At 33.7% G+C, this 12,053-nt stretch overlaps 1 protein-coding gene across 2 annotated transcripts in view; it reads left to right on the plus strand.

The window, feature by feature from the left end:
- LOC133523998 (fibronectin type III domain-containing protein 5) overlaps positions 1-12,053 on the plus strand; it is a 240,989-nt gene that overhangs the window by 182,617 nt on the left and 46,319 nt on the right. The window lies entirely within an intron of this gene.

Here is a 12,053-nt window from a genome sequence, read left to right on the forward strand (position 1 = left end):
TCCAATCATGTCCAGAACATGATAAGCTATTAATTTCAAGCACAGCTAACTTGCTAACAAGTTTTCATAAAGAAGTTGGTTAAATTCTGTAGTCTCGTTAAAATCATAATGCATTTCCATCTTGTGACGTCGCTCGTACCCACACTAGAGTAACTGAAATGCCACGGTCGTGCCACGTTAATCCTAACTTCCCTTTCTGCATTTAGAACAAAAATTAGTTTATTATATGTAGGTACTTTTAAATATTAGGTCCCATCTTCTATATAGGTATGTAGATTAGATTTTATACTCTCTTTACCTGTTATGAGAAAATTTGATACTTAGTGTAAAGTCTTTTGTAATATGAATTCAAAGGAATCTTATCTAATTCAATATTAATAGTAAAAGCGCGTTTTAGTATTATCCACACCCACGTAATGTTGTTTTTCTCAAACCTTCTAATGTATAAGATGTTGTGATAAGATCAAATTAGGTCAAAACTGGAGTATTAGGTATTTTTAAACTATATTTTTGATTGCTAGTGACACATCTATCTGATGTAAATTTCGTAAAATATTTCGTACTTTTGATGGATTTTTGATTATTTGAGATATATCATTGGCTAAAATAAGTGGTTTTTGGATGCGAGCTTGAAGTAGTCAATGATATAGTTTGCAACCATAATAGAAATACATACTTAAAAGGAATAATAAAAATCATAAACGCGTTTAACAAATTCCTTGAAACTGCTTACTTAGTTCAAAATCGATGATACAATTCATACCAGTACGTACGTAACATTGTCAACCTGATTGATTCAATCCATTCAATCAACCAAATGATTACTCGTATAACCAATAGAGTCGGCCCGATTCGAAAAATGAGATAAGTTCTCATTTAGATATCGTTTGCATGTAGTATAATTGACAGAAGCAACTCGATTCGGGCAACCAATGTCACTTAAACGTTAGAAATATCGTAGATAGATCTTATTGGGATCACAGCGGAATCGAAATAAAATAAACGTTAATTTTGACATTTCGTTTAGTTATCGAGCTTTTAAAAATATAAAACGTGTCTTAATCATTCTTCGAATCGGGCCGAGTAACTTAAAATGTTACCTGAATAGATGTACAGCTAAATAAGAAAATATTAGTAATATTTATACGTAGTCGAAAGCTTATTCTTAAAACCAAAGTTAAAATTTAAGGTTTACACTTAAAACAAGTGTAAACCAATGTATTGGTTTAACACTCAAGAAAACACACAACAGACTTGACAAAACACTATTTATTTAAAATTACACCTCACTTAAACAATTGCACAACCGTCACTTGCGACAGCCGAGAAACGAATGCCCGGTACAAACTCTCAACGGAAACAACGTCATAGTCTTACTTGTCTGTGATTGGCCGTCTCGACAAATTGTCAATACCGGCCAATTACGGATAGTACAACGACTAAAGAGTCGTTGTACTATTCGTGTTTGGCCGGAGTGATTGGCGTGAGTAATATTTTGAGTAAAATACTGACAACTGGATTCTGCATAACACCATCATATTATTATAACGTTTAACAAATAGCTTCAATTCAATTTCAATTCAATTCAATTCAATTATTTATTCGTTCATCACAGGTACATAAATAGGTGGTAACTCAGTATTCTAAGCATAACAGCTATGATGTGCCTTTTGGCGTAAGAAATAACTTCTTATTATCTAACTATATACATATACAATATTTGATTTACATTATTTACATGGGCAATGAGATTGGCATATGCAAACATATAATTGGAACATTAATTGGAACACAGTTGCATTTGTTTTGTGTCGTTTAATTTTGTAACAACATAAATACAACTGTATTTCTTTCAAAATAGGTTCAAATTTCAGTGGAAAATATTGTATTGTTCATTTGTATGGCTGGCATTATGAGGTTATAAATTCTACAAATATTATCGGATTTTTAATTTTTACATAGGCCACGTATGTACTTCTATTCTTTTCTTCGATATTTGACAAATTTGATAGCAAAAAAAGCAAGAGTATCGAAAATAAGATAGATTAGCCTTAAAACTTACACTTAAGTCCTGTAACTTAAATTTAACCTAAAGCAACTAATAATTGCAACATATGCAATAATAACAAAATAAAAACAATACTTAAATAAAAACAATTCAGTATATATACAGGCCTCCTCTTATGCGTGTGAGGGCTACAGTTCCCATACTAGCCCAATGTAGGTTGGCGATTTCACATACACGTTTGGTTCGCGGATAAATGCAGGTTTCATCACGAACAACGGCACAATATAACCCACACAACATAATGACAAAAAAAGAACAATATGTATTTATTTGTTCGGGAATACATTTGAGCGAAAATAATAATAGTATATATTATAATTATTTTATTGTTATTTATTTTTTCTACATACATATCATAAACCCTATATAATGCCTTTATTTGCAATGTCAGCAATATGTGACTGTTACATAATGCCGTTCATGATGTGTTTATTCCTACATATTTTAGTTACTCATGTATTCTTGTATTTTAGCTACTCATGTATTTCAGTTTCCACAATGGAAGTGTTTTATTGTCAATAACGAAGTACAAGTACCTATAAAAACAAATAGGTAAAGGAAACAGTTTTTAAACATGGTATAAAATATTATCCATATATTATTTTGGGGTCCTTTAATTTTAACTTTCTTTTTTAATGTATTTAAGTAACCCTTACAATTATGGTTATGCCATTGGCGTAACCTCCTGTTTTTATCGTTATAAGCGGATCATTAAAAACTCTATAAAGAGAATAAGTTGTCTATTTTAATTAGGTGTCTAGTTACAAGTAGCAGTTAAAAAATAATTTTAAGAGAGAACGGGAGCTGAGATTTAAATATTTTGGATGAATATATCCGTTTCGCTAATGGTAGCGGCTCCAAAAACTAGTGCAATAAGGACAACGCCAGGTTATCATTATTATATCAGTTTTGAATACCACGCTTCTTTTTGCGGCCTAGTAAATTAGGCTGTTTTGCGAGTATTTGAAGTGCATTAGCGCTTTAATAAACAAAAATACCAAAAAAAGCAAAACAGTCCGACACAGATATTAATAAAATTAAACTGTGTTGAAAAAATCATTGCACTAACTTCAAAAACCATGGAGGAAACAGTCGAGTACGTTTGTATGGAGAAATGACCACTCCTGTTGCCTCTTAAGATAACATTTCAGTAAAATGAACTAGATTTCCGCTTCGTGCAACGAAATTTTGAATTTAGACAATTTAGATGTAGACGCAGGTAAACAACGCAAAAAGAAACGGAAAGAAAGCTTAATTTTAAGTATTCGTGGAATTATTATTCGTATCCAAAGACAGATTCATAATAAGGTCTGTCAATATTCATGCAAAGTCTTTAGACCCATTTTTTTATTGATTATGTGCGAGAAGAAGTAATGGGGATATTAAAGTGACAACGCCAACGTTAGCCGTGAAAGTATGTAATGTGATACTTCGAGTTTTTTTTTCTTTATACTAAGTATTTGACATCTATTTTTCCTTAGTAAAAAAATCGATCAATATCTATCTAATAGACGCGTGCACATTTTTTGACTAAATAATTGAGGCTTGTAAAGTTTTATGAATAAGGATGTTATTAGTTATTTAACCCTCGCGTAAAGCGTAACGCCATCTAGGGATTTATCTCATACATTCATCGGATCCCCATTATTTTTGTTAAATCCTGTATGTATTTTATTTATTTTATTTATTTTATTTTATTTTATTCGGAAAACCAACAGCTTAATAAACTAAAACTAGGTTGACATAAATATGTATCAGGGAAGCCAATTACAGGTTTCCACAGACAGGATACAAAGGTAGTCATATTACAGGTTAGCACAAAATTAAAGACTTTACAGACGCCAAAACATGCTATGAGAAAAGAAGTATAAGTTTAGTGTCAGTCTTAATTATTTACGTGTCTCCGGTTAAAAGTATTCAAAGTGTGAAACTAATTTATAGGTAGGTAAGCCATGGCCAGGATTACCATGACCTTCTGCTTGCTGCAATGCGGTAGAAGGAATCACGCCAAGGCACTGTTTACTGCAATCTTGTCTTTTACCTTGAGGCCAATTCGAACGTATAGTTTGACATCAAAAAGATATCATTTGCGCGTGCATTTCGCTCGTACTTTTTATTTCATACCTCTGTACAGTCGCCATCAGATATATCGGAGCGGCCAAAGTGCTCACAAATATCTGAACACACCTCTATTGCCAAGGCGTTCTAACGCCTCTAGTGCGTGCTCAGATATTATTGAGTACCTCGACAGCTATATCTGATGGCGAGTGTACAGTCAGCATCAAAAGTAGCCGATGAAACAACGCGCTAAAAGTATCTGATAATCCGGATAACTTTTCCAAATATAGATAAAATTCTAAAATTCGTGCTCAAAAGTATCTTTTACAGTCTTAGATGTTCTGTATTAAATACATCACTTTTTTTAAGCTGTTACATAATGGTAGATTGGTAGATACTTATGAAACGTAATTTGATCCGCTACTTTTGATGCTGACTGTACTATACAGGTTGGATAAAATTAATGAGCCTTAGAGTGAACTTTGCCTCCACGCCCGCGGTCTATTATTACAATTTGACTGTCTAAAAATATCCTTATGTACTAAATATTAGATTTTATGGATATTTCGTACGATAGACGAGTGTTATACTCGTACCTTTCCTTCACTGGAGGAAAGGTGCTTTAAACCCGTAAGTTATGTTATTTTACTTAAAGGAAACATTTTTTTATTTTTTTAATAAACAAAACTGCATTTTTTTTTCGCTTGTATCGCGGGAATAGAACCGAATAAAAAAACACTCGCTTATTTATTCCGCTAATCAAGACAGTTTATGTTAATGTTAAAATGTAAGGCCAAGAAAAAAAAAGGCCTTACACTCGTCTTTCGTACAAATTATACATAAAATTGAATATGTAGTACACAAGAATATTTTTAGACAAGCAAAGTGTAACAAATCTTGTAATGCAGTTTTGCATGTTTTTTTTTAAATAAAATAATGTTTCTTTTAAGTAAATTAAGCTAGCTTAATGTTTTAAGGCACTTTCCTTCCAGGGCCCGTAATTTTTTTGTATCCTGTATTTTTTTTATACTACGTCGGTGGCAAACAAGCATACGGCCCGCCTGATGGTAAGCAGTCTCCGTAACCTATGTACGCCTGCAACTCCAGAGGAGTTACATGCGCGTTGCCGACCCTAAACCCGCCCCCCGCCCCCTGACTTTTGCGTGATTATTTGATATTCACCAGTCGCTTTTCGGTGAAGGTCGTGAGGAAACCGGACTAATCTCAAGGCCTAGTTTGCCCTCGGGGTTGAAAGATCAGATGGCAGTCGCTTTCGTAAAAACTAGTGCCTACGTCAAATTCTCGGGATTAGTTGCCAAGCGGACCCCAGGCTCCCATGGGCCGTGGCAAAAATTCCGGGACAACGCGAGGAAGAAGACGATTACATACATTTAAATTTATTCTCATTTAGTACAGTGACAAAAATTGAGAAAGGTATGTTGAGATGGTTTGGACACGTGGAAAGAATGAGTGAAAGAAGGTTAACAAAGAGAGTGTATAAGGGAGAAGTAGAAGAGGGAGCTGGAAGGGGTAGATCTCGGCGGACTTTCTCTGATCAAATCGGGGAAATCCTGAAGAAAGGCCAGGTCAAGAGCACCCTAAACCGACGAGCGTGTATGAGGAATGTCATGAAAGTGAAGGAAGCGAAAGAGGTATGTCAGGATCGTAGCAAGTGGGAATCCGTGGTCTCTGCCTACCCCTTTTGGAAATAGGCGTGATTATATGTATGTATGTATGTATCTAATACATCTATTAGTGTTTATCACATCTAATTGAATATGTCTAGTAAATTTAAATCTTTATCATTAAAAAAATCGTCTATACTGTAATAACATTTTTTAGTCAGTAGGATTACAAGTTTAAATTAAAAATTACTAGTTAAAAGTTATTAAAATGATATCGTTTTGATGTCGAAATGTAAGTTTGAATTGGCCTCGAGTTAAAAAGCAAGGGACTTTTTATAGGCTATTTTTGTTTATTTTATAAACCTTTTTTTATTAGTCATAAAATACTATTTAATTTGGTGGTGTGCTTAAAAGTTTATGGTAAGGATTATTTTTTATGTCGGTTTGACTTTTTTAAACGTAAAAAGGAACCCCGTTTTATTGTTTTTGTAATATATAACACGACATGCAGGCCAATTCGAATGCAAACTAACAACATAATGATATTTGAGTCATGTTATTTATTTATAGTGCATCTCACTCGCGCCAATACATGCACTGATAAGTTCGGGTGAAATGCACGGTAACTGAATGACGTCATTCTAATATCTGTGTACGTTCGAATTGGCCCGTGAATCAAGAGAGTTTGTAAGACAAGTTAGGCTACTAAAAAATATATATGTCGCCGGCCGATTATATTATACGCCAGATCATGACATTTCTAGGCATATTGTGAACTGTGAACATCATTGTCCTAAGCTTAGAATAAATTTGCTAGGGTCCCCTAGAGCCATATGGTGGAAAATTTGCTGCCTATGGAGATGAGGTCTTGGTGGCTCAGATGGCAGAGCGCTGGAGTATCGATCCAGAGGCCGTGAGTTCAAGTCTCACCCTTATATTTTTCTACTTTTAAATTTATTCTAAGCTTAATAGCATCATTCGCAGACGTTTCTGCTTGTTCAAAATTAATTTATCATTGTCTTATGCTCGGACTCGAAAGACAAAAGACTTCGGGCATCTATTGGTTTAATAATGAGACTACCTATCGTCAAAACATTACACAGGAACTTTACTATCGGGCGGATTTTCCGATCGGCCGCTGACATATAAAATGTATTAAATGTTTATAGACATATTGAACCAGCAAGAAATATAATAGAACCAATTGAAATGCACTAAGAACATATTTTTAAGGGTAAAACTTTATAGTTCTTAGTTTTTATGGATTTTCCATTAAGCAATTTCAAACAGTTTCCATCAGAATGATGAGCACTTTAGCTAAGGCGATAACTTTTAAGTATCGTTTAAGAGTTTCATCTCAGTAAATGAGATTATACAGATTTAAGTCACATTAAAGTCAAATACTTGAGATATAATATATTAGCGCCATTGCCCTCTAATCTACGAGCAACACCGGCTTTTGATACGTCAAAACTCAAAATTCATAAAATTCTAAATTTAAAAATTTATTCTGCAACTAGGCTTCAAGGGCTCTTTTACAAGTAAATACAACATTTATATTAACATCATATAGTGACATGAAAAATACATAACATCATTCATAAATACAACAGCCAATACCTGGGTAAACATAAGAATAAGAATAATAAGAATAAGATATTTATTATCACAAAAAGTTACAAAATTTAGATTAATATTTAATTGTACTCACATAGAAAATTGGGCTAAAAGGTCTTCACTCAGCTTGATGTCCCGAAGTTAGTCTTACGACACACTACGGGACGCTGGTTTTCAGTGAAGCCTGGTAAAACTAAAACTAATTATAAAACTAGAACTAAACCTAGAACTAGAACTAAAAACATTGCATTATAATAATCTTAAAATAAATAATTAGTACAACACAAAAGAGATGTATAGTCTCTATGGTTAAAAATACATTAAATCTGGAGATGTAAAAGGTCCCCAATGTCAGAGTTCTAATACTAATAAGATTTGGAGGTGTAAAGTCTCTCCAAGTGTCAACATAAAATTTATACTAAATAAATAAATCGCGTCTGGACTGTTAAGCTATCAGTTTCATAAACTAATGCTACAGAATACATAACTAGTATGGACCACGTCGGTAGGGAGGAGCCCATGCGATCTTACCGTACAAATCGTTCTACCATTTTTTACGAAGGAAACACACACACACACTCGCACTTCTCACTCACTACAGGTACTGTAAAGGGATACGGTCCATCTGCGGTGAGGAATGTAAATGCAAGTGGTAGATTTCTGATAATCTGTAATTATAATTTTTTCTTCAAACAGTAATAACACAAATATCGACTACCATTAACGATTGCCGCTTTCGGAATGAATCGCCTGCAGATCTTTATTGCTTCAGCAGGGCGATAGTTCTGAATTCAAATAATCGTTGCCAGTTATCTACCACGAGACTATACACAAAATCTAATCAGTACCCCTAGTGTAAATAATTTCGATTTCGAAACGTGACGTACGCGTTTGCGTTAAGTCTCATTTTGTATGGGTTTTTGAACAGCGCGCCAAGCGGGACGTTTTGGAAAGTCAAAAATCTCATACAAAATGACACTTAACGCAAACGCGTACGTCACGTTTCGCTGTCGAAAATATTTACACTAGGGGTACTGTAATGACGAAATAAATACATAGAAAATGACACACGTTAAAGACAAATGGACGAGTCACAACACGCATCGCGCTACATATGCCCAGTTGGGCATGTGCTGCGGCAAAGGGGAAATAGATGCCGACTCCCTTCCCGGTGTTGCTCGAAGCCTCTGATGGAGGCGGGGTTTTTTCATTTCTCAATAGTTGTATTTCAAATTAATTATCCTCTGCCTTCAAAATCAGTTCAGTAGTTTAGCCGTGAAAAAGTCAGATAGAATTTTAAATATTGTAACGAAGTTCATTATCGGACGGTACTTAGCAGATGGGAGTTAGGCGAAAAAAAGTGTAAGATTTTTCCGTCCCGAAAACCCGTCACGACTCTTTCTTAACTCCGTTTCAACGATTGATAATGTAAATAAGAAAGAATGAGGATGAGTATGAGGATAAGGAACACGGACACGGACACAGACACGGACAAAGACACGGACACGAATATGAAAATGATTTCCTTATTTGTGATGAGAAAAACAGTATGTGTCAGCTTCAAAAGAACTGGCCAACGGCCGTATTCTAATTTATTCTTTTATGATGACGGTTGACGTGCTTAGAGCCATAAATTGACGACTATAAAAAGTCTGTGTGTGTGTGTGTGTGTGTGTGTGTGTGTGTGTGTGTGTGTGTGTGTATCAGCTCCGACGCAGTTTAATCCTTGCAAACGATTATAAAATTCATTACAAACTTTAAGATCAATACTCCGCAAATTGACAGTTTTTATTTGTTGACATTTAATAAATAAAATGTTTCCATGCAGCCATTGCTAGGGATAGGCAAGATAAGATGCGCACGAAACATAATTTATACACGATGGAACTGAATCGGTGATCAGAAGTTGAAACATATTAATTACCAACCTAAATATAATTCAATATGCGTGATTTACAATCCACCTACTTCACCTTCTAATTAATTATTACAGTTAATGATATCGTTAAAATTAATAACCATTGGATACATGGACACCCTATTTTTATTGAAGAGAAGTTTGTGTAGGTACGTCAAGTGCGATGGCTTTACTTTGTAAAGAATTTTTTAGATTCTTTACACTAAACCATGGTGACAATAAATTTCAATTAAAATATAATTTCTACTTTAAAACGTGGATATGATAATGAATAGGTATTTAGAATTGTGTTAGTGCTATAAAATGTGATCGCCATCGATCGCGATGACTGAATTAGAAAAATTGGTTCCTGATCACCGATTAAATTTCACCGAATAAATGAAAATCGATTCTTAAGGAGTAAACTCAAATAAACTCCAATAGACTCCAACAAACTCCAAAAGACTCCAACAAACTCCAAAAGACTCCAACAAACTCCAAAAGACTCCAACAAACTCCAAAAGACTCCAACAAACTCAAAAAACTTTTGAAGAAAGACTGTGATAAACGTAAGTCAATTTCAAATGATGTTCTCGGTAAGTTAATACCTCGAATATGGAGAAGTGCTTTAATTTCACGTGAATGTTAAGCACTAGTTATCTTAAGTGCCCACAAATTTGGCGCGGAGTAAATAGTCTGATTGAATAAACAGTTATTATTGTGTTAGGTTCTGAAACTTTCGTGAAACATCCGAACATCAATTAACGTTTGTTCGCTTAAACTAATTAGTGCTTACTTTTGACGTATATTTTAGTAAGTTTAACGAAAATAATTAGAAAATATTATTTTACTTAAGTTTGCTACATACAATCGAAAATGATGTTCAAGTAGATACAATACAACATTTTGTTAGGAGGTATTTTGTATAAAGTAAACTTCAATTTCAACATTTATTTAGCAAATAGGCCACAAAGGCATTTTTACACGTCAACATGGAATTTATATACAAGCTAAAAACACATCAACAACTATAAAATACAATTACCTGAAAAGATCAAAGGAAATTGTATTATTATGAATAAATTAAAATTCACATTTTCTCTCTCATAGTCTCCCTCGCAATCCCTAATAACTTTTGTCTTGAAACCACTTGCCCTAACCGTTTTGTCATAATGGGTAGTAGCCCTAAAATGCTCAGTTAGTTATAAGACGCATTTACTATAATATAATGATTGTCCTAAAACTCACCAGTACTAAAATTCCTTGTCATAATCTTAACTATCAATCATCCTAACTTTATCAACCAAACACCATTTCATTGAAACTTTTGACCTAAAATAACTTGTCATAGACACAAACTGTTGCCAGACAACTGGGTTAGATAAGGTTAGAACAGCGACCTCCATAAAAATAACTTGCCCAAAAAGTTGATTATGTTAGGTTAGAACTGCGTCCCGCACAAAACCGAACTGTTACCCTAACAAAAGTTAAACAGAAAATTAAATTACGTTAGGTCCAGGTAACACATGTACCTAATACAATGAGAAGAATGCCGGGGGTATTATTTTGTTAATGCCATACAAATAATACATGCATTTATTCCTACCTACCATATACCTTATTCTTTAAAAAAATCGCACACAATAATTGCGACTTAAATAAATATAATAGTATAAAGAAAGCTATGTAATAGTTATTAATTTTGATTGATTTTAATTCCAATGTAATAGTTAGTGCTACGTAAGTTTTCTATTTTCAGCGTAAATAATACTGAGACCAGACATTTACAATAGAAAAAAGGAAGTGACCTTATCGACATTAAACCATCTTTTCCGCACATCTTTGATGTCGTAAAATCCAACGTCAAACGTAATGTGAATTAAAATCGCAAAGATCTCAACAAGAAAGCACACATTTCGCCATTTTATCACCACGATAAACTGTCCAGTAAAACGGTTTTTATTCCACATTATATAGCACCACAAAGTTGCCAGTTCTAATAAAAACAAAACATCTACAGTCGGGATTCTTTTTATGTATTCTTGTGATAACATTTTTTATGGCTAAATCATCTGTCTCACACTTTTTATAGACACAATGTTTTTATCTTAGAGCTATGATTCTCAAGGGTATTACCCTAGACTTAAACCAACTCTGCAGCGATTCTGATGGCACAGACTGCAGGTGTTATTTTAAATGACAAACTGCTATGAAATTTATAATAACACTTGCACAGTCTGTGCTTTCAAAATCGCTACAAAGTTATCTTCGTCTCTACTTTTATTAAACTACTAGTTAGGTATAATAATGTGTTATAGAATCACAATTTATTCTATTTGCTTTTCATTTGTTTTGTTTTGCTGCGCTCTTCATACGCCCGGCAGCACTGTGGTTAACACTGAGAAAATTAATACATGACGGTTGTCAGTGTGTTAACCACGGTTGCATTAATGTTTTAAATTTTGATGTTATTTGTGTAAAGTTTTTGTTTGTTTAATGTAAATACTATTTTAATTATGAGTCATTATAGCTAGTACTTGAAATAAATGAATATTTATTATTATTTTTACTAACGGAATGGAGTCTTCATCAAAACTAAACAAAACGTAAGCATATCAAGAAAATGTAATATATCCTAAATACGAGTATTTTACTTCTAATTATTGCACAAGTGCGCGAGCGTTAAGTAACTTAATTTCAAATCAGTGTTGCGTGTTTTCATTTACATACAAAACTTTTAAATGTTATTTGTTTTTTTTTTTGGTCTGGTGTTGCATTACACTGCTAG

Source organism: Cydia pomonella, chromosome 13 (genome assembly GCF_033807575.1).
Source record: "Cydia pomonella isolate Wapato2018A chromosome 13, ilCydPomo1, whole genome shotgun sequence".
NCBI classification, from domain to species: Eukaryota; Metazoa; Arthropoda; class Insecta; order Lepidoptera; family Tortricidae; genus Cydia; species Cydia pomonella.